The following is a 26398-nucleotide window of genomic DNA, read 5'->3' as shown; positions in this document are numbered from 1 at the left end:
GACTGAGAGGAGATAGATGACGAAGTAGAAGACTGCACACTGTGTTGCCCAGCTAGGCATTCTACAAAATGGGCACACCATTAGGGACCCTGGACCTAAAGGAACCACTTGAGGAAGTGGACACCAACATTGAGAAATGGCCTTGCCTCTGAGTGACTACCTCCAGTGGCCAGAACCAGGGAACCTTGAAGGACAGAGGCTGGCCTTCTCTGATGTCATTTAAGTCAATGTCACCTATGTCTACTGCCACAAAGAGTTACTAAGTCTGTGCCTCAAAGACATCAATAACTGCTTGTACTTTGACAGCAGAGAAACACGGTCAGGCATCCAGAACCCCCATGTGAACCAGTCCCTCTTCAGAGGTTTAAGACACTTGTAATCCACAAAAAGGAAGTGTGAGGCCTTGACAGCCACAGGAAGTGCAAGTGCAGAGGAAGAGAAAGTGTCCTCCAATCTCAACTGGGGGAGGGGTGGGAGTTGGAGATTGAATAAGGCCACCTTGAGATTTCGATTTTGTCTCCGTTGCCACAGTAGAGAAACCCACTCCTGTACACTACCACATAAGTGAATTTTTAGATATAGCCCCTGTATCCTTGTCCCAAGTACATTTTTGTAACCTCATTAAAAAAAAACAACAAAAAAAAAACTTCTTGCTCTGACATCACAACAGAGTTGGGCTTCTAACCTAAACCAGTTATCCAAAAAGGTCCCTTTGGGTAAAGCCACTTCACAATCATTAAGGGAACAGACAACAGAATCTTGGGGAGAGTGTGATGTCGTTCAGATGGACACATACCTCAAGGTTGTTTATGACAGTGTTCAGGGCGTGTGAAAGCAGTTCTTCCTTGTACTCATCATTCATAGACATTTAAAAATACCCATTTCTCATGTCCAGTCCTGAAGGCCACCAACTCCCTAACAAAGACAAAAGTACTAATATATTTTAATAGACAAATCGGGGTACAAGAATACACATCTATCTTTTATCAGATGTCTTTATTTCTGTCAACTTGGAAGGATCCAACAAGAGCTAATAGCATTAAATTCTGATTTTATAAAATAATTACATCCCGAACACCTAGATTTTCATCCTTTCCTTTTCTGTACACAGATGCCTATGAAATATAGGAAAAATAGTGCTATGACCCCCTTGTTCTTCCTTCTAGGGCTACAGAATCCTGTAGAATACCCCATATTAATGTCTAAGGTTGTTGGTTTTATGGACTCCCTGGTACCTAAGGCATAATGGAGCCTTAAAAGAAAATACAAGCTAAGAGAATCACTGTTTTGCCTCCATAAAATGGTTATGGATAGCAATTTAGGAAAGAATTGAATAACTCCTTACCTTTCTGGAAGAGGGATACAAAGACGGAGGTATCTAAATCTGAAGAATGTGTATCATAATCCATCAAGAATGACTAATCATGTCAAAATCCAGATTCTCCATGTCCACCACCTACATGACCTAAAACCAATACTTTGATGGTCCTATATACCATTCTTCTGTCAACCTTGAGCCTATCTGAGATTATGCTAAAAAATATAAGGATGACATTGTTGGGTTAAACCTGGAACTTTTAACACAACCATGGATAATCAACATAAGCAATATCACAAACATTGTGTTGACATGTAGCAACATAAACTGCAGGTTTCACTACTCAGTTTTCTCAAAGGGGTCTAAGACCAGTTCTGATAAGCCCCCTCCTCCAACAAGTGAAGGTCCCATTCACATCACCTTCACTCTCCCATAACACAGAGCCTCACCTGTCTCAGATATGCCTGTCCTGTAAGAGAGAGAGAGAGAGAGCACACAGGGCAGTTAGCATGGACCCAGTGGACTCTCACAGCCATGTGGGCATCACTTCCGATGTGCATGGAGGTCATCAGGCTCCTCTCTTCTGATCTTGAATGGGACCAGAGGTAACAGAGAAGAGGATTAGAGGTCAGAGAACCTAAGACTTCCATGACAGCAGCAATGGAAACTAGACCTGAGGAGACCACTAGAAAACTCTGAATAATGGTGGAGAGACACTCACCTGATACCTAGCTTCGCATGCCTCACCATGTGGGAGCATATCCACATTTTCATGCATGGTCTGCAGATAGGAAGGGCCATTCTGGAGGCATAGGTGCAAGGTAAACCCCAGATTCTCTTGCACTGAAGTCCAGGGAATTGAGAGTGGGGGCTTTCCTACAATCCTAATGGAAAATCATAGTATTTGTGGGTGCATCAAAGATGTATTTGAAAGAGGAATTCGAACAGCGTAAGTATTGAATATTATCACACCACAAATGGGTTTCATTATAGACCCAGTGAAGGGGAAGACTCAAACTGTTTCTGTCCATGGCTCCCTCTGGGAAAGGCTTGCAGGGATTTTTATCCATAGTACCTTCACCCCCTCCATAATACAAAAGCCATGCTGACCATTCAAGTCCAGCTAGTCCTCCATAGCTTGAGAAAGATGAGTCTGCACAGAGCTGAGTAGGGGGTGGACTAGAGATAGGAGAGGCTAGATGCAGGGTAAAGCAAGAGGGAAAACTTTGGACAGGAGGTAGCAGTGAGAATAGAGAGTGCCTTTCAAGTACAGCAAGTTGAGGCTGTACCTGAAAGTAAAAGTAAATACAGTGAAAGAGAAAAGGCTGCACATGAGGGAGACTGCCATTTAGCTTGGGTGGTAAAAGCTAGCAATGTCATGTTCTAGAACAAGGAAAAGCTCTGAATAGAAGAAAATAATTTGGAATTCTGGAGACAAAAGGAATGTTGCATTGGAGCAAAGAATGAACGTGTCAGATCCAGAAAACTGTTGTGTCAAAGCAGTGGGGTGGGTTGCTGGGAGACCAAAGAACATGCCCCGAGATGACGTATGAGGCATAGGCTGTATTAAGAAATGCTTATGAGGAAGGACCAAGTGGTGATATGCTGAACTGACAGTACCTCTGTCCTTCAAGGTGCTTCACCAAGCAGTGCCTCCTTTCCATCACAATGTTGGGTCCAATGGCAGCCAGCTGGATGAGTGACAGGCATTCTTTCTACAATGCCCTGGGTTCTGTGCCCGTCGCCTCTGGGAAAGGGGTTTTATATGTTGAGCTGTGGAAGCACGAGACTTAGCTTGCTCAGTTTACTTGTATCCAGTATCCCAAGGAGTAACTATCCTGCTATACACACAAGAGAGTAGCTGTCTACAGATAACACCAACTTGCCCTAGTTCCCATATGGGAAAGCCAGTGTCCTTCAAGATAGTATGTATCTGGACATTCTGATCCAGACCTGTTCTTCTTATTCCCTTAACTTTGTTAGATTTTGGGGAACTAAAAATGTACATTCAGGGATGTGAAGGTTTTTGTTTGCTTGTTTGTTTTTATTGTCCCCCTATTCTTTAAAGACGATACAGAATGTAATCTAGGAAAACGGAGGTTTGAATTACAAATTCAAAACTAAAGGCATAAAGGGAGGGTGAGAGACGTAGCATACCATCCAGAGAACTGACAGTGCTCTTCTGTCTCTTCCCCAAATTTACACCTGACAGTTGGAGAGGCATACTAAGATTCCAGAGACCCTTTATTCACCTCCTAAATGATGACGTCCCAACCCTGTCCTTTCCCCTAATTAAGGGAAGCAAGTCACATGCACACCTTATCCCCCACACCCATAGCCTGGGATTCGCTAGTTATTTTCTCATGCTACAATTTTTCTTGTTCCACCTTCTGCAGAAAAGAGAAGCTGATCACCATTCTCTATAGAATATTTCTCCTTGGAAATCAAAGTTAATTAACATTTACTGAACCTTTCTTGGACACATGGCACAGTGCCAGCTTCCTAAAAGAAATAGAGAATGGAAGTGTAGATGTGATACTAAAAGCCAGAGAAGAAAAAGCAAGGCATTTTAACAGGCTAAAGTCAAGTCTAACACTTTTTTCTTCCCAAGGGTACAAGAGTCTGCCCCACCAATAAAGAAACCCAGTCACAGTAGAAGACATTTGTGTCTCCCAAATACATTGTCTTCAAGATTCTTAAAATCAATTCATAAGCTCAAGTACTGAGCCATGTCTAATCATGCCCCTTAAAATAATTAAAGAAACATGAATACAATGTTTGGCAATCTTTCTGCACTAATATCTATGGGACTTAACTGAATCCTCAGAGGACACAGCACTGGGAGATGACAAATCTGCAGGTTTGCTCTGATCTACTGCATGTACAAGTCCTTATCTCCCTTTGATTATAACACTTTTTTTTCAACCAAGGCTGTCCATTAATGTGATAGGCACTTAAAAAATACATTTGCCTGGGTGGCCAACCCCAGACTTTATATCTATGGAAGTGGAACCAATAAATATCTTTGTTAATCTCCCTGTAAATTCTAATATGCAACCCAATGGGATAAACTGGGTCTCCAGGTCTACCAATCAAACTTGACTCCCACTGATGTTTCCAAGTCTACCTCTAACCACTCACTCTCTACAAAGTCACAAGCCACTGAGGCAATGGCCTGACATTGCCCCTCTTGCTCATGCTGTCCAGTCAAGACTTACCTCCGCATCCCCATCCCCTTTCACATAGCACATTTTCCAAGATTCATTTTAAGCCATGCTGAAAGTGAACCTATTGCTAAATTTGTATGTGCTGGTGCTGGGGCTATCTTAGCATTTCATTTTTTTTTTGTATGACCAAGGTCCCTGGATGAAGAGTCACTTATGATGTGGGCAGATCTACATCAGTCCATTACTGCGTGAATTCAGATGTAGGGTTCTATTCGCTACACACATTGGGTAAAATTCAGAGGAATCCAGTATGTGGTTTGTACCAAGACTTCTCATATTTCATTCAAACTATCCCCATAAAAAAGCATATTTAAGATCCTTCAGATTTAATATTTCTCCATAGGACATCATGAATTAATATATAACCCCAAAGAAGTGTCCATCAAGGGTCCTTGGAGCAGATGAAATACCAGCGTAACTGAGATAGAGGAATCAGAGAAGTCCTCAGAATAAGAGAATTTTGTTCTCCTGAAGGCTTCAGCAAATACCCTGATCCCAGAGGTTTTTCCTTTATATTTGACTTCAAGATGATTTTACTTTTATCTGCTCCCTTATCTGAGGAGCATCCATAATTGTGGGAGACCAACCTTACACGTGACTGAGTATACTCCCTGGCTGGGTGCTGAGGCGCTCAGTTGCAGAAATGTGGCAAAGCTTTCCCCACCCTTCTTGGGTTCAAGGTTCGGTGTCTCGGTGTCTCATGCATGGGTGTATCTTGTTACAGCCCCATGGGTGAGGCTATGCTCACCTGTTCCTTTGTAATATAACCCCTTGCCCTGTTTAGGATAGAATCTTCCATGGAAGTGCCTTGTGTGTGTCCCCTTCTCTTACTGTGCCCTTGGGTGTGGCCTACCCAGGTGTCAGTCAACCTGCTGACAGTGGACATCATGAAGATGGACTCAGCCCCCTGAAACCTGACCCCTTGCCTGTTTGAATAGCGTCTCCTCAATAAAAGAGGTCAGCGCATGTTCTCGCTCTCTCTCTTTCTTCGGACCCTTAAGGTCAGAGGAGCCATCACAGCAACCCCAAAGAAAAAGTTATCTGTGTCTCTTGTGTGGTTATTTCATGCAGTCCAGTTAGCCCAGTTTAACTGGAGTGACCCCTGAGCCTTTTAGTCGCGAGAACAGAAACCCGGCACATAATAGGCACCGTTGGCCAGTGTCCACCAACATCTCCCTCCTGAAGTGTCAAGATCTGAGTCCTCACTCATGGGGGAGACTGCTCAGGGAAGAATAACCTTTGGCTACCTTCTGCTTGATATCTGATCTAAAAGAATGAACATCATCTAAGCCAGACTTTGCTCTCTATTTTGAGGATCTGGATGAACTATGACTGGATAGTTGAAAAGCAAACTCCAATCTGAAGGCAAGTAAGCCCTCACTTGAGTGACCTGCATGCTTAATCCTGGGGTGACCAGAGCAAGTTTGTGTTAGAGTCAGAATTCTTGTTAGTGGGGCCATGGTGTGGGGGTGGTTCTTGGAGGTGAGGGCTCCTGTCTGTCTTGCCTCAAGTTCTAATACCAGATTATAAAAGTCACTCAAGATCACCTCTGAAACCAGAATTAGACAGAAATAATAGAAGAAAGTTTCTGAAGTAAATTCCTTTCAGGCAATTTTTTTCTGTCATTGATGTGGTCAAGTGTCTGAACACTTACAGACTGACTGAGTGTGTCTTTTGTCTTGTGGTAGGAAAACAAAGAGTCACGTCTAGGAATTTCCCTTTCTGTGAGACATAGATTAACCCACAAGGCATCATCAAGCCTGAGGATTCGGGTCATGCAAGGTGACAGCACATGCTCTGAGAGCAGGCTTGATTTGGCTCCCCGGTGACTGAAGAAATTCGCTTTGGGGAATGTTAGGAGAGAATGAAAAGCCACATAAAAGTGTTAAGAACTATAAGGTTAAAAAAAATTAAAATGTTCTACATGAAATCTTAAGGAAACATTTGCAAGGGGATAGAACTTTACTGAGTATCAGATTGAGTATCAGGTATCAGACCTTCTGTTTACAGTCTCTCTCTCATACACATGTGCATACACACACACACACACACACACACACACACACACACACACACCACTATAGAATAGATGTCAATCAGTCTCAGAGGAGTAATGCCAAAATCATAGCTAGGAACCGTCAGGGATGAGATTTTGACCTAGCCGTGTGCATATCTGTGCCACCTGTATTTGTAGAATTGCTTCCGTAATTACTGAGTCTGTGTCTTTCTCCTGCATCAAGTCACTTGCTGGTCTCCATGTGTAAACCAGGAGGAAGGAAAAGTGGGGAGGCAGAGAGATAAGACTCTGGACCCAGAAGGCCTCCGTTCCACGCCCAGCTTCTCCACTTTCTAGCTGTGATATTTTGAGCAAGTTGTTATATCTCTCCCCACTTCAATTTCTTCATCTGTAGAGTAGGGATGATGATAACTCTGCCTTCTCCATATCTCATTGGAAGGCTTAAAGAAGACAATGCTGGCAAACCGCTGAGAACAGTACCTGGCACATAGGAAACTCATGCAATGCTAGCTATTTCTATGACAATCAAATTCATTATGAATTGACTCCTGCATTTTCTTAAACCTTTTATTGGCTTCTGTTCTCCTTAGTCATTTTCTTCCAGCAAAATGCCATACACTGTTTTTGCTCTTCATTCCATCTACAATGGTCTCATCTAACTTAAATTGCTAGCAAATTTCTTTTTCCACTCTAAAATTGCCTTCCTGGAAACCTCTCTTCTCTTGACCTTTATCAAAGCTTATTATTCTTTCTGAGGTTGAACTTTATAGTCATCATACCTGTATAACAACACTTATACTCAATTGTAATTTATGTATCAGTTTATTTCTCCTACAAGACACAAACCACCTGAAGGTAAAACAGAGTCATTTAATTTTATTATTCCATATACATAGCACAATGCCCAGCACAAAGTATTTATGTCATAGACAGTGCCCTGTGTTCACCAAAACCTGCATCTAACTTCCTTCCTGGGCAGCTATCTTCCCAAACTTTTGCAGTTAGGAGGAGCCTACAAGTAACCCACGACATGCACACAGAAACCATGTGTGCTACTTCCAGCCTGGGGCAGTGTGAGAACCCAGTGCAATTCTCAGAGCTGTCTATTTCTGCATTGCAGAGAATGTGGAGGCCTCACATGGGGATAGCAGAACCACAGGATCCAAGCAGCCAAGATTATTGACGAACTGTTTTAAATACAATTGCCCTGGGTCACTGGATCATCACCCAAACCCATAATGGAATTATGGCAGGACAATTATAGGCAAGACAAACTTGCTGAATGAATCCACTGTGAATTCATATTTGTCTGTTTTTTTCCAGCATTACTCTGCCTCTCGTAAGCACTTAAAGTTCAATAAATATGAGTTAAATGCATTCTGATTGAGTTGTTATTCATCAAATAGTGCAAGAACTATTGCTAAAGAGGGCTGTGGTTTTGGGCTTCAGTTGTGTCCCTCAAGCCAACTAACTTCACTTACAAAGGATTGCTTTCAGTTGTGTTCCAAGTGTCAGACTACTTCTGATGAAGAACAATCGATCAATAAATACATTATTTATCATCAATGTATCAACACACCACAGAGCCCATAACAGCTCAAGAAATTATTGTTTTTCCTTTTATTTCACTGAAGGATTTTAGCAGTTGATACTAATTGACTCATAAAAACAAAAACCCTATAATACACAGACTTTCTACTTTAAGTCTTCTAAAAAATATTATGCCTCTAGGAAACAAAAAAATAGAGGTTTCTGAAATTAAATTAATAGTAAATTTCCAATGAGAATCAAAAAAAAAAAAATGAAAAAGAGCCATGTTGAGGGTTTTTCCCATCTGAACTGACAACCTTATTTTCATTTCCATAAATGTGCCTCACATACAGATTCTAACATCCCGAATGAGAAGAGTGACTGCCAACCCTGATTCTGGGTTGCTATTGTTTCTTGGTTGGATTCAGGAAGTTGAAAGCATAACGCTTCCTTAGCATGCAGTTGGTTGTTATGGATTTATTTTCCCCAGCTCTTGGAAGGAGGGCAAGCCCAAATGAGAAATTCATCAGCTGCCAGTCAGGATGAAAAGAGACCACTCACACTGTCTGAGAAAGGGACGTGACATGGCTCTGCCATTGTGGTTTGTTACAAATCATGCTCAGTCTCTGCGAAGATATGAAACAATGAACTTTTAAAAATGCTTATCAGTTGCCCACCCATCCATATCCCATAAATACATAATTAACTTCTTGAACATGGGTATTTGGGGCATTTAAAAATGTGTATTAATTACTTGATATTCTGCCCATTTCAGGCTGTTTATGTAAATATTGAGTTGAGAGACTTCTTAAAATGCACAGAATTTGCTTGGTTATCTACAATAGTAATTGACTAAACACATAATTAGAGTATTTTTAAAACAGGTATTATAGACTCAGTAATCTTTAATGACCTTTTGCATCATTCTAACCTAAGGTGTCAAGACTTAATTAGAATTTGAAATTTACGGATCATTGGCCAAAGCACTATAATTGGCTTGGGCATATGCACTACTGCAGATCATCAGTGAACTAACTCCTTAAAACAACTGCTCAGATCGCTATGTGCTAAGTGTACTGATTCATCCACTTAGAATATTTCTCAAAAAGAATTAACCATTTTAAATCCTTAAAAGAGGTACTTTAATTTATCCACAATTGATGTGTGAAAGCCCCTCTTTACAAATGAATGCCAGCTAGTCAATTTTTTAAATCACCATTTTGCAATCTGTACCCCTCCATCCCATGAAAGCATTGATTCAGACAAGGATCATCAACTGGGACCAAAACCATTGCATAAAACATTGTGGGGAGGAAAAACTATCCCCAAGGTGATAGGTGTCGTCCCACAGAAAACTTGATAATTGCAATGAGAGACAGGAGGTATCTGGCTGTCTCATAATGAAATCCTTTGGATGACCTTCTGGGTTACAATATGAAGAAGTCTTGATAACGCTGTGCAGCCTAGTTCTAATCCAGCCTTCAGACCTAACTTGCATCTTGCAGGAAATAGAAGAACCATTGTCCTTAAGTCCAACAGCAAAGATTTAGGATGGTCCCGAATGGGGACAGTCTAAGATAATGGTTCCCTCAAAGAGCCAATGTATTGAATTTTAAAGAGCAAAGAACTGTTTATAAATTTAAAAATACTAAAGAAACACAAGAACCATAAGCAACATTTGAACCTTGAATCCTGGTTTGATACAAATAGCTATAGCTGGTGTGTTGGAAGCAACTTGGGAAATTTAAATTCACATCAGCTATTAGATTATATTTAGTAATCATTGTTTATTTTCTTCAGTCATAACAATCTTGTGGATATGTAGGAAAATGTCTCATAATTAGAAAATCTTTGCTGAAGTATCACTTCATGATGAATGTAACTGACCTTTAAATCATACAACACACACACATAAAAGGATGTAAAGCAAATAGAGTAAAATAGTAACAATTGTGGGGTGTAAGTGATGCCTATATGTGAGTTCATCAAGTGATTATTTATAATTTTTCTATGGGTTTGTAACTATATCTACATGTCTGTATCTATCTATAAAATTAGGGGGTGGACTCTTGCCTCCATTTTCACGTTTTATTTCTTGCCTTTTCAGTAGTTTTTATAAATGTGTGTGTGTGCACACACCCTTGAGAATATTTCTCTAGAAGCTTGTGTATTTAATAGAGAATGACACTTAGCCCTTATTTATCTGAGCTTATTTGGTTCCTATTGAAGCAGAACTGACTATTTGATGCTTCCAGAGATGCATTTCTTTTCATGCTTTGGAGACACTCGGTTCAGTCACTGTGGTGGTGTAGGTTTACTGAGCACTTATTAGGTGAAAGCACAGGGCAAGCCTCCAGGAAATAATGGCACGCTGGTGCAAATATGGGCCAGATATTCTAGTAAGAAAGAGAAACGTTAACCCCATTACAAACAGTAACTACCAGACCAGAACAATCCCAGAGAGGAGTCTAGTTTTGGGTAAGGACCTCAGTGTTGAAAGGTGGAGGGCAAGTGGGCATGTAACAGGAAGAAAGAAGTGAGGAAGAAAACGAAGTCTGCCCAGTGGAATAGAGCATGCCTGTTCCAGGAGAGGAAAGGCCAGTGTAGCAGGGATGAAAAGAACAGGGGACAGAGGGTAAAAGGAGACCCAGTCTCCCAGTGCCATCAGGCCTTATCGAGGATACCTATCTTTATCCAAAGAATATTGGTTAATCGTGAAAGTGATAGGATGTGTTCTGTCAGGCTATGATATGGTGAAAAGATTGATGTGGGGGGGACCCAGATTGGAAGCAGGGAGGGAATTTTGGAAGTGATTGTGAGAATTCAGGGAAGAGACAACAGTGGCTTAAAGCAAATGCTTTTGAACAATACTTAGGAGATAAAACTGACAGCTCTGTGATTGGTCAAATAAGAATATGAAATGATTTGTGTGTGTGTGTGTGTGTGTGTGTGTGTGTTGCTGGGAACAAACCCAGAGCTTCACATATGCTGGGCAAGCTCTCAATCCCTGAGCTACGTTCCCAGTTCAAGAGTAGAGTAGAGATTGGAAGAGGCATCGAGGACTGCTTGGGGTTCTTTTATCTGTTGAGCAGGGAGTGTTGAAGGAGAAATGGGCTCATTGAGATGATAGTGAGTTGGGTTTTGCATAAGCTGCAGTCAGTGCACATTCAAGCTATCTATGGCAGCACATGTTCCAATGATGCAGCATCTAATGTTTATATACTCAAAATGTGGGTACAGAAAAAAAGAGAATTATGTCTTGATTAACCAAGATTTTAACTTTCCAAATTCTACTTTGAATAGTTACCCTGAGAAATGTTGCCCTATGCCAATATACTTTTATAATTCAAATGCATCTGAGGTTCCTCCTTGGAAACTGCTGTCAGCTCTGGATTCAAAAGTTGCTTCCCAGATTCTCCCAAACCTGAGTATAGTAATCATAGGCTTACCTTAAGCTTTGGATTACTTTTCTACATTTCTATATTCCAAGGTCCTCAGCTCTTTGAGTTTGCTCACCCCTGGATTGCAGGAGTATATATAGCAGCCTCTTGATAAATATTTACTAATTAATGTGTAGAAAATTGAGCTCATTACTTTATCATCACACTATAATTTTACCCAATGTGGTCCGGCAGCATCATCCAACTTGTTTCCTAAAGCAGTCGCTGAAGAACTTGCATCAGTTTCTAAAAATAACAGAATCGATTCATAAGGAATCAGAAGAAGAAGAGGAAGAAATGGAGAGGGGACAGGGACTGAAGAAAGAAAGGAAGAGAAAAGAGGAGAAGAAAAAGTAGAAGTGTCACAGTCCCCCAAAGTACTCCTTTTAGATATGTTCTGTAAGGACTGCTAGGATCATTATGGAGCCTCTCAGAGTGACTACATGGGAAAGGATTAGGCCCATTTGAATACCTAAAATGGTGTGCTAAAGAAATTAGTCTACAGAGAGAGAGAGAGAGAGAGAGGGAGAGAGCTCTGTAGGCACACAGACCACGCAAAAGAGCAAAGATGATAAATAAGGATCAAATTAAATAGTTCAGCCCATGTGAAACAACTATGAGAGTTTACCAGAAACTCATTTGTGACTGGCTATTTTTTAAATTTATAGTGCAACAGATGCACTTAGGACCTTTGTTCAAGGTGCTGATTCCTGAAGCCCAATGAGTCAGAAACTCTGTGAGGCCATAATTCATGTGTAACTGAATGAGACACAGTTGGAAATTTATAGCAGTCTCCATACCTGAGCTCTGGTCCTGGCTCTGCCTATTAATATCAGGTGACCTCAGAAATGCCATCTAACTGCTTTGGTTTCAGGATCTTCTGTTAAAAATGGAAGCAGTTTGGTGATTTCTGAAGTGCTTTCTTGCTCTAAGATTCTATGTCAAACCCTGCTAGTTTTGCTGTGATTGGCATCCATACATTATTCTTGGTCCACATATGTAAATACTGAACTCCACAACTGTCCTATGATTGGCCAGGCAACCTGGGCTTGGACCTCATATTCATCCCCATGGTTAGGATAACCATTACATAGCTGTCTGGCCCAGTTTTAAGTGTTGCACTTTGTGGTCCCACATCTCAAAACTTGCTGATTCCACAAAACAAAGGATCGTGAACAGCTGGGACCACATATTTCAGGTGGGCCTCCAAGTGTGGGTAGAGGATAGACAATCAGGGAGGAGGAAGGGAACTCTGGGTAAGCAGAACAGCTTGTGCAAAGGCATGAGGTCAGGAATGGGCCAGGGAGTGGGTGGGGATGGAGCTCAATGGCAGAGCACCTGCCTGGCATGCTCAAGACCCTGGGTTCCATTCCCAGCATCACACACTCACAAAAAAGGAATCGGAAAGGGACACTCTGGGGTCACTCTACCATGGTTAGAGCATTTGTGTCCCAAAGTGATTGGATTCAAGAGTATAATTCTAGAATTCAGATCAAAGTTTAGTTTTGCTCATTTTCCAAATCAGAGTCAAAGAGAAAGAGAAGGCCGAATAAAAAATTCCGCAAGTGTGAATGTGCTAAAATAGCAGGTTAGAGCAAGGTTCTTTCATAAAAATGTGATAGTATCATGGTTAAATTTATACTTTGTGCCTTTTCAAATGCATCTTATACATTGGCAAACATAAACATTCACAAATGGACAAATATAACTAAATAGGAAAGTGGCTGTGTGGTCGCTGAGACCGCTCTCTTGTAGAAGTGGGTAGAGAATTAGGCTGTGCAGGCAGGAGACATTTGGTTGGGACAGGCCTTCACTGCCAACTCTGCCTCTGCCATGTCATGAGTCACAGAACTGGCAGGCTCTGAGTACACATGCGGTCTTAAGACCCTCTGTGCTTGCCAGTTCTACTGAGTGTATAGTACCCAACCAATGCCTATTTCTTTGGGGAGAAGTGTTTTGAGTGGAATTTTTCCCTTGGGGGGAAAAGACATAAACAAACTTCCTTTTACAATACATTGATACAATTTTCCTAATATCAAGAGGAGGAAGGGTCTATACCATCCTTGATGCACGATAATATAGACTGAACAGAAGATCACTGGCTGCCAAGGCTCCCAGGACAGGCTGCTGGCAGCAGGTTCTCTGAGAAAGGGAGCAGATGGCCTCTGGGAAGCATGGGGAGTCAGCCAAGGTTTCCCTGGAGAATCACTGGATGGATGTCCTGGTTACCCTGAGCACACATCATCCTAGGCCCTGACAAGCCCGACTTTCCTAAGGCTGGACATATGGTGAGTTGTGTGCAGAGAAGACAAGAACCCACCTGCACAAGAGGGATCCATTCACCTCTCCACAGCCAGGCTGGATAACATCACTTCTTATAGAACAAACCATACGCCGAGTACTAAAAACATTGCAATCAGCTTTATGAGTGGTTTCAAAAGCTCAGGACTTACTTTCCTCACTCCTCACCTCAAGTTGTTCAATTGGGTTATGTACAATATTTTCTAACTTGAACTAAAGTCCCATGGGTTTGATGAAGTTGGATAGCCCTTTGGGTAATAGTCTTGTTTTTCTGGAAGGAGTTCACAAATATCAGGAAGAGATTTTTGGTTTTGACCTAGAGTAGCCTAGGCTTAGGCTAAATCCTATTTTAACCTTGAGTCAATTCACAAACATTCACTGGATTCTCATTCCTGTAGGGCAGCCACCATACTGGGATGAATCAAAAGCAAACAAATACAGCACATCTCAAAACATGAAGCATATGCATAGCTCTTTTTTAAAAGTCATCAATAAATGGATATGGATTAACACCAATTCTGCTCAACCTAATGCTTGAGATGCTAATTGACAGGGATGTATTATCAAAGATGCTTTAATCTAACAGCAAAAACAGGTCTTGCACGTAAAATACTGTCATAGGAAACATGACAAACCACAGATTAGTGCTAATACCTTAAATAAACACAATACTGTTTTGCAAATTACCACACTGTGTTTCATTGAGGTAATTTTTGAGGTTTGGTGTGTTGGCTACCTCTTTCAAAGCAAACCTTCCATATCCAACCTCCTGAGAAATTTAGATACCTGTTCAAGAGATCAGATACCATAGAGAGAATCATTTGCCCTCCACCCCCAAGATAGGAATGATTAGTCATCCTGCACTTTGGGTGCAGCGCAATGATGAGATGTTCCAATGTGGGCTGTCAGATCATTCATTCTGGAAAGCTTCAGACATACTGTTCTTTGCTTGATAAATATTAATATGCTTGCATTTTAAGTTTTAATTTTCCTTATTTCACTTCTGCTTTTTAAAACATCTTTCTACTGAAGGCGATGAAATCACATAACAACGACAGGAAACAAAGCAGGGTAAGGACCTGCATGTGCCTCACATGTGCCTGGCTCCATTGCTCCAGGGCTCATCTCCAGATGTCCAAATCCTCTTCATCATTTAAAGCCTCTATCAGATGCCCCTTGTAGCAAAGCCTTGGGAATCTCATCTTGAACAAGTGTGATCTCTCCCTAGAACACTCCCTATTTAATTGCATTTAGCATTTTCTCTCATATTTAAATATTTACATCTACAAGTTTCTATTATATCATGCATAGCAGACACATCTTAATATCCCCTACTGCACCCCAAACCTATTACAACGTCTTATAAGCAGTTCACATCAGTAAATATTTGTAGGCAATACCTGCTGGGTGTATAAATGAATAAGTCAAAGCAAGAGAGACGTTTCCTAAGAATCTAATACATATATCCAATCAGGATACATAAATGGGGGTAAAATCATATATTCAAGTTACATAGATATACATCCTAGATACAAGTTAGCGATACTTCATATCATTGGTCAGTTTCATTAGCTCAGTGTACCTCTTTCCTAGGCATGGAAATTTGGCAAAAATCAATCATCACACCAGAGGGGAATTCTGTTGAGACCATTCATCTGAGATTAGCTTCTTTAGTAAATACTTCTTTAATTCACATCACTAGCAAGTTCATGGCATTCTCTACCAGTGAGACCAGATATGGGCTGGGAATTATCTAAAATCCCAGTCCCCAGAAGGTTCTGTTGATTATTTAGAACTGGGAAAGAAGACGAAATCTTCTTCCCAGCCTGCAGGTCCAATTCTAACCTTCAGTGATTTGTTGAGACTGTCCAGATCCAAAAGAACACAGGACCTGGAGACTGCCTTGAGGGAATCCGGGAAGGCAAAAAGCAAACTCACCATTGTAAAGCATGGGACATTCTAGAAGGGGAGCCCCATGAGGATAAGTTCTGGGTTTGTTTGGTGCACTGGTGTAACTCCAGCACCTTGATCAGTACCTGGGTACAAAGCAGTAAATAATTGTGGAATGAATACAAGTTTTCATCCCAAGACTTTTACGTTTTTGTCAACTTGTGTGATGTACACTATGAAGGGCCAGATCAGGTATAGACCTAGGCTCAACGATGAGAGAAAGAGAGAGACGGAGGAGAAAGCCCAATAACTCTGAGAGGGGCTGCTTGTCTACAAAAAGCACATGCATACATGACTTCAGGTGTGACAGAGCCTCTCACTGCAGAACCTCTGACTCTGAGAAGACAAGCTATGAACTATATCTATACCAGCAACTGCAAACTGATCTGCTCACAGGACCCAGGCAGAGGACACATGTTAGTGAACAGGCCAATCAGTGATAAGGATGAATTGAAGATCGTGTTCTATCTAAAGTAGGCATTTGATATTCAACCCCTGCAGAAACGTAAGTCCAGGGCTGCCAGATGTTCCATTTATTTTGAAGAAGTCAAGAAATAAGAATTGTCAAAATTAAAATCTCTTAAAAGTTAATGACTTATTAGCTTTACAGAATAATGCAAACACTGCGCAGAACAAGTAAAACATGGCTATAGATGGGACATACAACCTTTGGCCTTGACATACAAATTTATGTGTGAAATTTACAGTTTTAATTTAGCAAGTAGTTATGTTGAAAATCATCAGTCAGATTCAATCAAGTAACTTCATCGTAACCAAGTTCCAAGTAATTCAAAATAAACTGTTTGACGAGACTTAGACTTTAAAAATATCTTTTCGAAAATGTCATGGGAATACAGACAAGTGAAACAACACATCAGAAATTTCAAAACCAAAAAAGACAGCTTAGCTTCAAAATGAGCAAAGGTAGAACTGAAATGGTATTCATACATATGTGTACATACATATATATATTTCCTCTCCAGACTTATCTTACAAGCAAGCTTATTATATTTTTTATGTTACGCAGTTTTCTTTTTCTTTGTGTTTTGGAACTTACTGGTCTAGGAGAACCTAAAATGGTAACATCCCATAATATAATATTTAAAAAATTTTTTCTGTATGCATCATGATTTAATGTATAAAATGTAGGTCTTCCATGTGCCAAACATCTCATGAATTAATTGCTATTATTAGTTCTAATGATGGTAATGATAACACTTAGTATCCATGTTAAAAATATTTAGCCAGCACAACCTGGCTTCAGCTTGCACATTGGTGTTTTTCTTTTGCTATCAGCTGGAAGATCTTAGAGAAAGGCAGAGTGCAAGTTAACAACTCTTTTTATTGGATGCCAACTTAACTTAGGCCCCAAGAGCTTGATAGAGAAGTGACCCTCCGTTTCCATGTGTCATTTCAGGTTATGTAAGGTCTTAACACTGGTTCCATTTTTAGCTACATTATTAAAAAGGATTGTTCATCATTATATCAGCTTCGCAGGCACAAGTGACGCACAGGGTCGAACCTTTAGGGGAAATGAGGTGATTCATTCTATTAATCCTTGCCCTACCAAGTCCTGGGAAATCTTGCCTCTCCTGTTAGGATGCAAAGTTGAGTACCCTCCAGTGTGCGATCGGCTCCTGCTTTGCTGACTGTGCTGATGAAATGTCATACTTAGAATTTTGAGTCCCATGAAAAGCTTCTATGTCTGCATGCCCCTAGGAACACAAAAACATGACCTTGACATATTATTAAGCAAAAGAGATGATTGTAAAACAGTGTAATTCAAAATGCCAGGACTCAAAATCCATGGTAACAGAGTTCATATATGCTCCCACTGCCCCCAGTATCCTCTTCAGGCACCTCTAGGTTCTGGGGACCAGAGCTCAGAGAAGATGAAGTGACAGCCCCTGCTCATAAGGTTTCCTCTGTCCCTTGTCCTGAGCATTTTAAGCAATGTGGGCAGCATTGGAGGAGGGGGAGGCCGCTTTCTCACTAGTTTTTTGGGTGTGATATTTAGTCAAGGATGTCACCCATCAACCAGAATTGGAAGGTAGTTACAGGCTATTTTTAAAGCATCTGAGCTCCATGGGTCAGAGGTAAAAAACCAAAGCAGATAAAGAATTGGAAAACTTGAATGCTTAGCCACAGCTTGCACAGATTCATCCCTTTGTAGCCTATAAATTCAACTGGATTTCTTGCTAGACAACTCAAGCATCCTGGTTCCCAGGGTTACACAGGGACAAATGCTGGAGATTCTTTCCTGCAGGAAGGGGCAATTTTGGGGAGGCAGAGCAAGGAAAGAAGAAAGTGCTGGCTGTATTTTCTAAGGCATTTTTGAATAGAAGGAAAATCCTAATATACAGATGGTAAGTGCATGTCTTAATTGGATTTTTCTTTTCATATAGTATAAAAATAGCTTTGGCATAGTAGGAGAGATAACTGGAACCAATAATATTAACATTACAGTCACTTGATGTAGGTTATTCACTTGGTGCATTATCTTCACAGCTGTTGGGCCTTTCTCAACTTCTCAGTTACAGACCCAGAAATCAGTCCTTCATAGTTGCACCTAATTATGAAGAGGGTGGCGTGAGACATAGCTGAGATATGTGGGTCTATCTAAGCTGTGAATGTTGAAGAAATGCAAAATTCTCTGACTTGCTTTTACTGCAGAAGGTGCAGAGTTATGGTGGCTATGATACATTCTCAGTTATGTTAGCCTACAGAAGATTTTTAATATTCCTGAGCCTTAATTTCATCATCTGAAAAATGGGTACAATAATATTATCTTTGAACAGATATTATCCATCTCATTATTGTAATGAATAAAGTAGATAATATATTAAAAAAGTAATTTCTACTTGTCTTTTATGTCGTAGGTACTCAAAAAATGTCACCTGCTATATTTACCCTAAATTTAGTCATTAGGGAAAAATTCATTTCAGTTAATACCTGTTTTAGTCTATCCTTACTGCTATAACAAAGACCTAGACTGGGTCATTTATCAAGAACAGACATTTATTTCTTGTAGTTCTGATGGTTAGAAAGTTATCTAATAGTCATTCAGAAATGGATCTGTGTGTGTATGGGATGATTGATGTAAACTGGTATGTGAAGATACATGTGTGTGTGTGTGTGTGTGTGTGTGTGTGTGTGCGCACGTGCATGATTTATACAAAAAAAAAAAAAGATATTTAAAGCCTTGGGGACTGGAAGAGATTATTTAGAAGGAGAGAGTGTTGAGAAGAGAGATGAATCCAGTACTGATCTAGAACACTCCAACATTCTGTGTCCTGCTAAAGAAGAGAAAGCTGGCAAAGAAGAAGCAGCCAGAGGGTGAGTAGGAAAATCAGCACAATGTCTGATTTTCAAAAATCTTTCAAGAAAGAAGTGGTCACCGTGCCAACAGGGCTGAGACATCAACCAAGACAAAGACAAAGGAGTGACAATGGATTCTACAATATGAAGGTTACTGGGGACACCAATAACAGCAGTCTGTGGAGAGCAGAGAGGAAGGGAGATAATGGGAGAGAAAGAGGAGAAATTTAGCTAAGACAATGACCAAGAGATGCATTGAGAAGGCAGGCAGAGACATGCAGCAGGCACACTGCAGCTTGGACTTGTATTCATCTGTCTATTGAAGCGGGAAAGCAAGCTAAAGGGATGTGCACGGGTATGGATGCCGACAGGTTGGTAGATAGTTACCTGCTGCCTGTTTCAGTTTCTGAATAAAGTAGCTTAAGTCACAAGCTGTTGGAGAGGGGAATCTGGAGTGAGGTAGTCTGCAGAGAGGGGAAAGCATAAAGCAGCTGTTTTGGAGAATGATACAGCAACCACGCTGGGGAAGTGTCGTGGGAATACTGGGTGAATGTCACTAGAGGTCTGGAATAGAGTTTTAAATAGGAATCATCAGCACAAATGGGCTTTCTTTTTCTCCAACAATATTCAGGTGTTTGTGTGAAGAAGTAAGTAGGCTGGTAAATGAATTTAATGAAAGTTAAAAATTGCCAATGAGATATGACAATTTCAGAGCAAGAGGAAAAAAAAATGTTAGCACGAGATCAAAATGGACTAAGGTAAGTAAGGAGCACAGTGAGAACTTGGCTGGAGTGGGGGATGATGGAGAAGGACCAAGTTGCAAGATCAAGGAGGGAATGTCTTGGTTAGTAACATGAGGGCAGAGCCAAAGATTTTTTTTAAAAAAAATATGTAACAATGTGGTAAAGAAATAGAGTGTTGAGGACTGGGGATGTGGCTCAGAGGTAGAGCACTCGCCTACCACACCTGGGGCACTAGGTTCGATCCTCAGCACCACATAAAAGTAAAATAAAGATATTGCATTCACCAATAACTAAAAAATATTTTTTTTAAAAAAAGAAATAGAAAGTTGAGAAAAGAAGAAGCCCATTGAGTATTGACCAGAATAAAACATTATCATGCACACATAGACAAATGACAGGCACATTTTAGCATAACCACATACAAAGATACAGAGTGATCAATAATGAATAAAAAAAAAAAAACTTCCATAAGAAAAAAACAAAAAAATCAACAACTAATTTCTCATAACTGTCACTGAATCCAAGAGGACAATGACATTAGATTTTTCAAAATGACTGCATTGTTCTTTTATAAAAACGCAACCTGACAAATGCAATCCTGCTGCAATAGAAATAGCCTAGCCAAGGTTGAGTTTCTCACAGGGCTGTGAGTTCATGCAGAAATCCCTATTCAATGCCAATCATAGAGAAATAAAGTAGTAAAATATTTATTTAAAAATCATAACAAACAAACTGATATCAGTTGCCCCCAATGTCATACTATAAAGAATATGATATCACCTGCATTGTACTCTGACATAAAATGCTTACCTTGAATCAAATCAGAATAAAACAACCAGCTAATTCAAGTTGAGGACATTTTGCAAATCAATTGTCCTAGACTTATCAAATAATGTCAGTGCCATAAAAGGTCCTCTGGTTGCCTGTCCTCATCACACACACACACACACACACACACACACACACACACACACAAATTGTCCTGGAAAAGAGAATAAAGAGACGTAAAAAGGGAAGAGAATGCATAGCCCATGATAGCATTCATGCAGAGAAACATACTTTTACCTGGGCGGTAGATGACTGAAGTATTTAAGGGCAAAGGTCCATAATAATTGGGTCAACAAGTAACTCTTGAATGGAGCAGAATGAAAGAAAAGGGGGAAAAACAAATCTGGCAGCTTATTAACAGTTGATAAAAGTAGGTGACTCCAAGATATTAATGTTACTACTTTTTTCACTAGATCAGAAGCAAGGGACCAAGTGGCAGAGAGAAGGGGCAGAACTGGGAAATGAAGTTGATCACATTATGTATTGTTCATGTGTGAATATATTACAATTACTCCAATTTTCATATAACTATAATGCACATTAAAAAAGAGAGAAAGAAATAGAAGGAAGACCCATAGAGTAGAGGAAGTGAATCAGGGGAAAGATGAGGAGAGAAAAAGAGGACGTACACGGATTGAAATGAAGACAACTATGGCATGTGCAGTCATGAATGTGTTGAATGAACCCCACTATTTATGTATAACTATAATGCACTAATAAATAAAATTAGAGGGTTGGGTAAAATAATAATAAAAAAATAGAAATAGAAGGTCCAAATAGAGGGTTGGGTAAAATAATAATAAAAAAAATAGAAATCCTCAAAAACAAGGCACATACTTCATATATCAAAAATGGAACCATCACAACCAAGCAGTGGAATAAGTAGGGAAGCAGCAGAAAGCCTACTGGTTCTAGAACTAGAGACAGGTAGGGGTGTCCAGGAGATTAACCCTGGTGGGATAAAAAGGGAATGAAGCTGCTTGCAAAAAAAATAAAAAGAAGAATAAAGAAAAGAAAAGGTGTCAGAGCCAGGTGAGTGGCATGAAACCTCAAGCTGTAGAAAAATTCATCCTGCAATGACCACACTTTTACAATTAGCTGCACAGTCCAGCACCAGGGAGCCCTATTTTACTGCTATCTGAGCTGGCAAGAAGAGCAGATAGCCAAGAAAGTAGGACCTGGGCCATGCTGCCCACTGTCTCTCTTGTTTTGCTTTGTTTTTTGGTACTGGGGATTGAGCTCAGGGGTACATTACCACTGAGCCATATCTCCAACTCTACTTTGTATCTTATTTAGAGACAGGGTCTCACTGAGTTGCTTAGTGCCTTGCTGTTGCTGAGGCCGGCTTTGAACTCTCGATCCTCTTGCCTCAGCCTCCCGAGCCGCTGGGATTACAGGTGTGTGCCACCACACCTGGCACCCACTGTCTTGGAAACCATCTTTGATATGAGGATGAGAATCTCAATGTAAATCACACTTCTGGTCTCAGGTACTGGTGGTTTTGCAGGAATGTCGCTATAAAATAGCTACATGTGGTGAAGAAGGGACAGTGAATAAGGAAAAAAAGGAAGGAAGACAAAGAGCAAGAAAAACAGGAGGTGGAAGAGGAGATAAAAGGGGGGTGAGGGTGGTAGTAGTTTTTTCCTAAGATGATCTTGCGCACTATAATTAAGAACATACAAAGAAAAATAATATAATGAAAGATAGCCAAAGAACTCAACAACAGAAGTCACGCACAAAGAAACACAAATAATAGTGCAGTCATATGAAAGGAACTTTATAGTAATACATTTACAACACTCGATGAGGTCATGGAAAGAATAACAGCCACAGAGAAAGAAGAAATTAGGAAACAAAACCCATTGGCATTAGTGAAAAACAGGTGGAGATTTTTAATAAATAAACCAATAAGAAATCTTGGACATGAAAAATATAGTCATTAAAACACAAAGCCCAATAGATGGAATAAAAGCAAGACTGAACCACAAAAAGAATGGGAAAATAAGAAAAAGGAGTAGCCCAGAGAAATAAAGTAATTTTTAAAAATACTAAAGAGATTTTATACAGACATACATCAGAGGTTGGCTAAAAAATTATATCATATATCTAAACAGATATAGAAGTACAGGATGGAAGGAAAGGGAGAAGAACAATATTTGAAGAGATAATGATTGTGAATGCCTTCGAATATGAGAATTTCTTAAGTCTTCTGGTATACTGATAGAAATATGTGACCTCCCTCCCAAAATAATCACATGCGACTGAGACCAGTTACAGTTTCTGAAATGTGAGAGCATCAATATGAATTCTTAAAGCTACCAAACAGGAAATACAACTTACTTACCAAGGAAACACAAATAGGCCAACAGAAAAATTATCCACAGCAGCCAGATGCCACAAGACATCAGAACTATTAACTTGTGTAAAGGAAAAATAATTTTTCTATTTAGAAAAATTCAACCAAAAAATAATTTACAGGAGAGAGTTAAATAAAGACATTTTTGAACATATAAACAGTATGTGTATTTCCTATCCTCAATGAAGGAACTACTGGATGATATTCTATAACGGAAAGAAAAACAAACACATAAAAAGAAAAAGAAATAGTAAGCAAAGAGATCACTAAAGAATACAAATAAATCCAAATATCTATTGAATGCAATGACTTATTTTTATTGGGCTTATACATTATTACAAATATTTTAATTTCCTCCAAGTTAATCTATATATGTATTACAATTACACAAAAGTCCGGAAATTTTTATGGAGGGAAAATAATCTCAATTTTTACAAAAAAGAATAAATGTTTACAAACTATCAAACAATTCTGAAAAAGAAGAAAAGAGAAGGAAAAAGTTGCTCTAAGGAAATTTAAGGGTGGTTGTGGCTTATTTAGGTCCTTTCAGGAATCCTTCAAAGAGCAAAGTGTTCTTCCAAAAGCATTCTTTGATGCCACAAACAAGGCCCACAGACAGGATGAATAAACTCCTTTTCTCTGACTCAGGAGGAATTAAATTCACATGTTTACTTATAAAACTCACTCAAATTAGCCAGTAGCCAATTTTCATTAAAATATCAAAGTATCAAATTATATCACCCCGAACACTGTCTGTCCTATAGAATTTTATGGATTACAAGGAAATGCAGGAAGACCTTGGTAATTACTGCTTTTTCCCCAGGATTTCAGTGGTGCTTCTCAGCACTGCCTACACCATTGAAGCACTGAGGGAGTATCAGGAAAATGAAAATATTCGTGCCAGAGATTCTGATTCACTTGGCCTGGGCTGGAGTCAGAACACTGGTGTTCTTTTAAAGTTCTCCACAGGACTCTAATGGGAAGCTAGGGTTGAGAAAACAGATTTATAGGATCCTTCACTGAAGACTGGGATTTATCATTTTAAATAAGGTCAATTACATGCTTCAAAAGCTTATGAGGAGGTCAGAGGGCAAGGCAAAGATTCAATTAGAAGCCTTTAAGTGACGGTTTTTCCAGCAATTAGGGTAAATACATAGAACCAAGATGAAAGTGCATTTAGCAGGGCTCTTGGTATCTACTCTGTGTGAGAACACAAGTCCAGGTCATTTTCCTAGGGTACCATTGAGACTCTAAAAAGAACGCATCAGCATACCTGATCTTATTCTATATAAGGAGAGGTGTTTTGTTGTTTTGCTTTTTATTAAGATGGTTTCATAATGTGGAAATCTTTAACAAAAAACAATTATTTGTAATATAATTATTTGTGATATAATAACACTAGAACTGAAATTTTGTAAGCATAAAAACATGTGCCTTTCCACTTTTTCTTTTCTTATAAGCATAGTTTGTTCCTGGCTGGATCCTAAAGAATGGAAATCCCAGGACAATCAACTTCTTGATACATGTGGGAATGAGGGCAGTGCAAGGAGTCAGGCTGTGGCAGTGGCCACAGCAGTGTTTTTAATGAACCTAGATATTCATGAAGGATTAATAGGCCAGAGACCTTGGTGGAGATATAAATCCTACCGTAACCATCCTCCTGTTCTCAAGAAGAGTATAACAGAGTTAGAAGACAAATGTAACTGTCGGAAAAATAAATAAAACTAGAGGGAGAGTATTCATCTAGTTATTTCTGGAGAGCCCGTTCCATTCCTTCCGGCTGTTCTGACCAGGTCTCTGCTCTGCGGAGCTCATATGCCAGTGGTTCTGGTGACCCACACATAGAAGTGGATTCTAATTGCCAGAGACGCCTTTAGCATCCGAACCACCCTGAGGATAGGCGTTTCCAGTTCATCTGATATTTACTCTATAACGACCATGTTCAAAGCCAACCTTGAAAACTTTCCTCGGCAAGCCCGCCCCTCGGAGGAACTTGAGGTCAGACCAAATTCCCATTTTAAAGACAGAGAACCAGAGGCTGGGGGTGAGGCGCAGTGGTGGAGTATCTGCCTGGCATGTGCAAGGCCCTGGGTTTGACCCCAGCACAACACACACACACACACACACACACACACACACACACACACCTCTCTCTGGGGCATTTTTAAAGCCAGGTTTTTATCATGATCATGATAAATGTAAAACATGATCATTTCGGCTCATGAAATGGGGTCAAGAGGGGAAAGAAAGTAACCAAACGGGGGCAGGAGGAAGTGGGGCTGTGAAGGAGGAGTAGCATTTACATGAGGAAGAGGAGAGGGGAGAGGCACCTTCCAGCGGGGTGCAGCAGAGCCCAAAGCAGATGGGCCGGCACCGAGGGCGTGCAGGGACTCAGCAAGGCCCGCGTGGCTGCGGCGGAGGGCTTGTTCCAGGCCACGCAGGAACAAACAAATGAGCCCCGGTACCAAGCAGCGGATGAATTCTTATTTGTAGAAACACTGCCGTTAGCGGCTGCAGCACAGTCCTGAGGCGGTGAATGAGAGTTTTCTGCCTGCTGTCAGGGGCAGTCTCCTGGATGATTAATTGACAGTTCTCCAGCCAAGCCCCAGTTCCCTCTGGAGGCTGTGCCCCTTGGTGTGTACCTGCCACCGCAGAGCCCAAGCAAGAAAATGTATTGTCTTCCTCTTTTTCTTCTGAGTACTGCAGCTGCCGGACTGCTTCAGGAAATCTTCTTTACCTAATGTAGAAACCTGAACTTCTCTGACTTGCAGGGTAAATGAAAACTTGAGCAGATTCAGGGAAGTGGTACTTTAGAGGCTGATTTGGAAAAGCCCGTTACTCACATGGCACGGGGGGGCTCCTCTCTTCTTCGGGCCTTTCTTGTACCTTTTTTTCATCCGACCACATTCACCATTCGTCAAGGCCACACCATGCTTTGCGACAGCTGCAGGGGTAGCCTTGAATCTGAAGAACCCTGATGGGGCTTCTCACATTCAGGAGCAGAAAGCCACTACCCTAAAGGGAAGGCCAACGGAACTGTCGGTGCATAAATTCATGGGCTGTCTGTCCATTCCAAATAGTTTCAGAAAGGCAAAGCCAGTGTGTTTAATTATGCCTTATTTGAAAGATTTTTGTGGCTTTCAAAGAATTAAAGTTTATTTTCCAGCCAAAGAAACGCTTGAATTTAAGTTTCTTGGGGCTTGTTAGCAACATTTGTGGTGTCTTCAATTTTGGACTGAAGGATTTGGTGTGAAGAATTACAGAAGCCAGAGACCTTCTGGAAATTAAAAGAGGAGCAACCATCACGTGGGCACTTACTGTACACCAGGCAGTGTCCTCAGTGTTGCCCATAAATCACTTCAGCTAATTT

This window comes from Callospermophilus lateralis, chromosome 17 (assembly GCF_048772815.1).
Source record: "Callospermophilus lateralis isolate mCalLat2 chromosome 17, mCalLat2.hap1, whole genome shotgun sequence".
NCBI classification, from domain to species: Eukaryota; Metazoa; Chordata; class Mammalia; order Rodentia; family Sciuridae; genus Callospermophilus; species Callospermophilus lateralis.
The sequence above is the reverse complement of the archived record's forward strand: the minus strand, read 5'-3'. Positions refer to the sequence as shown.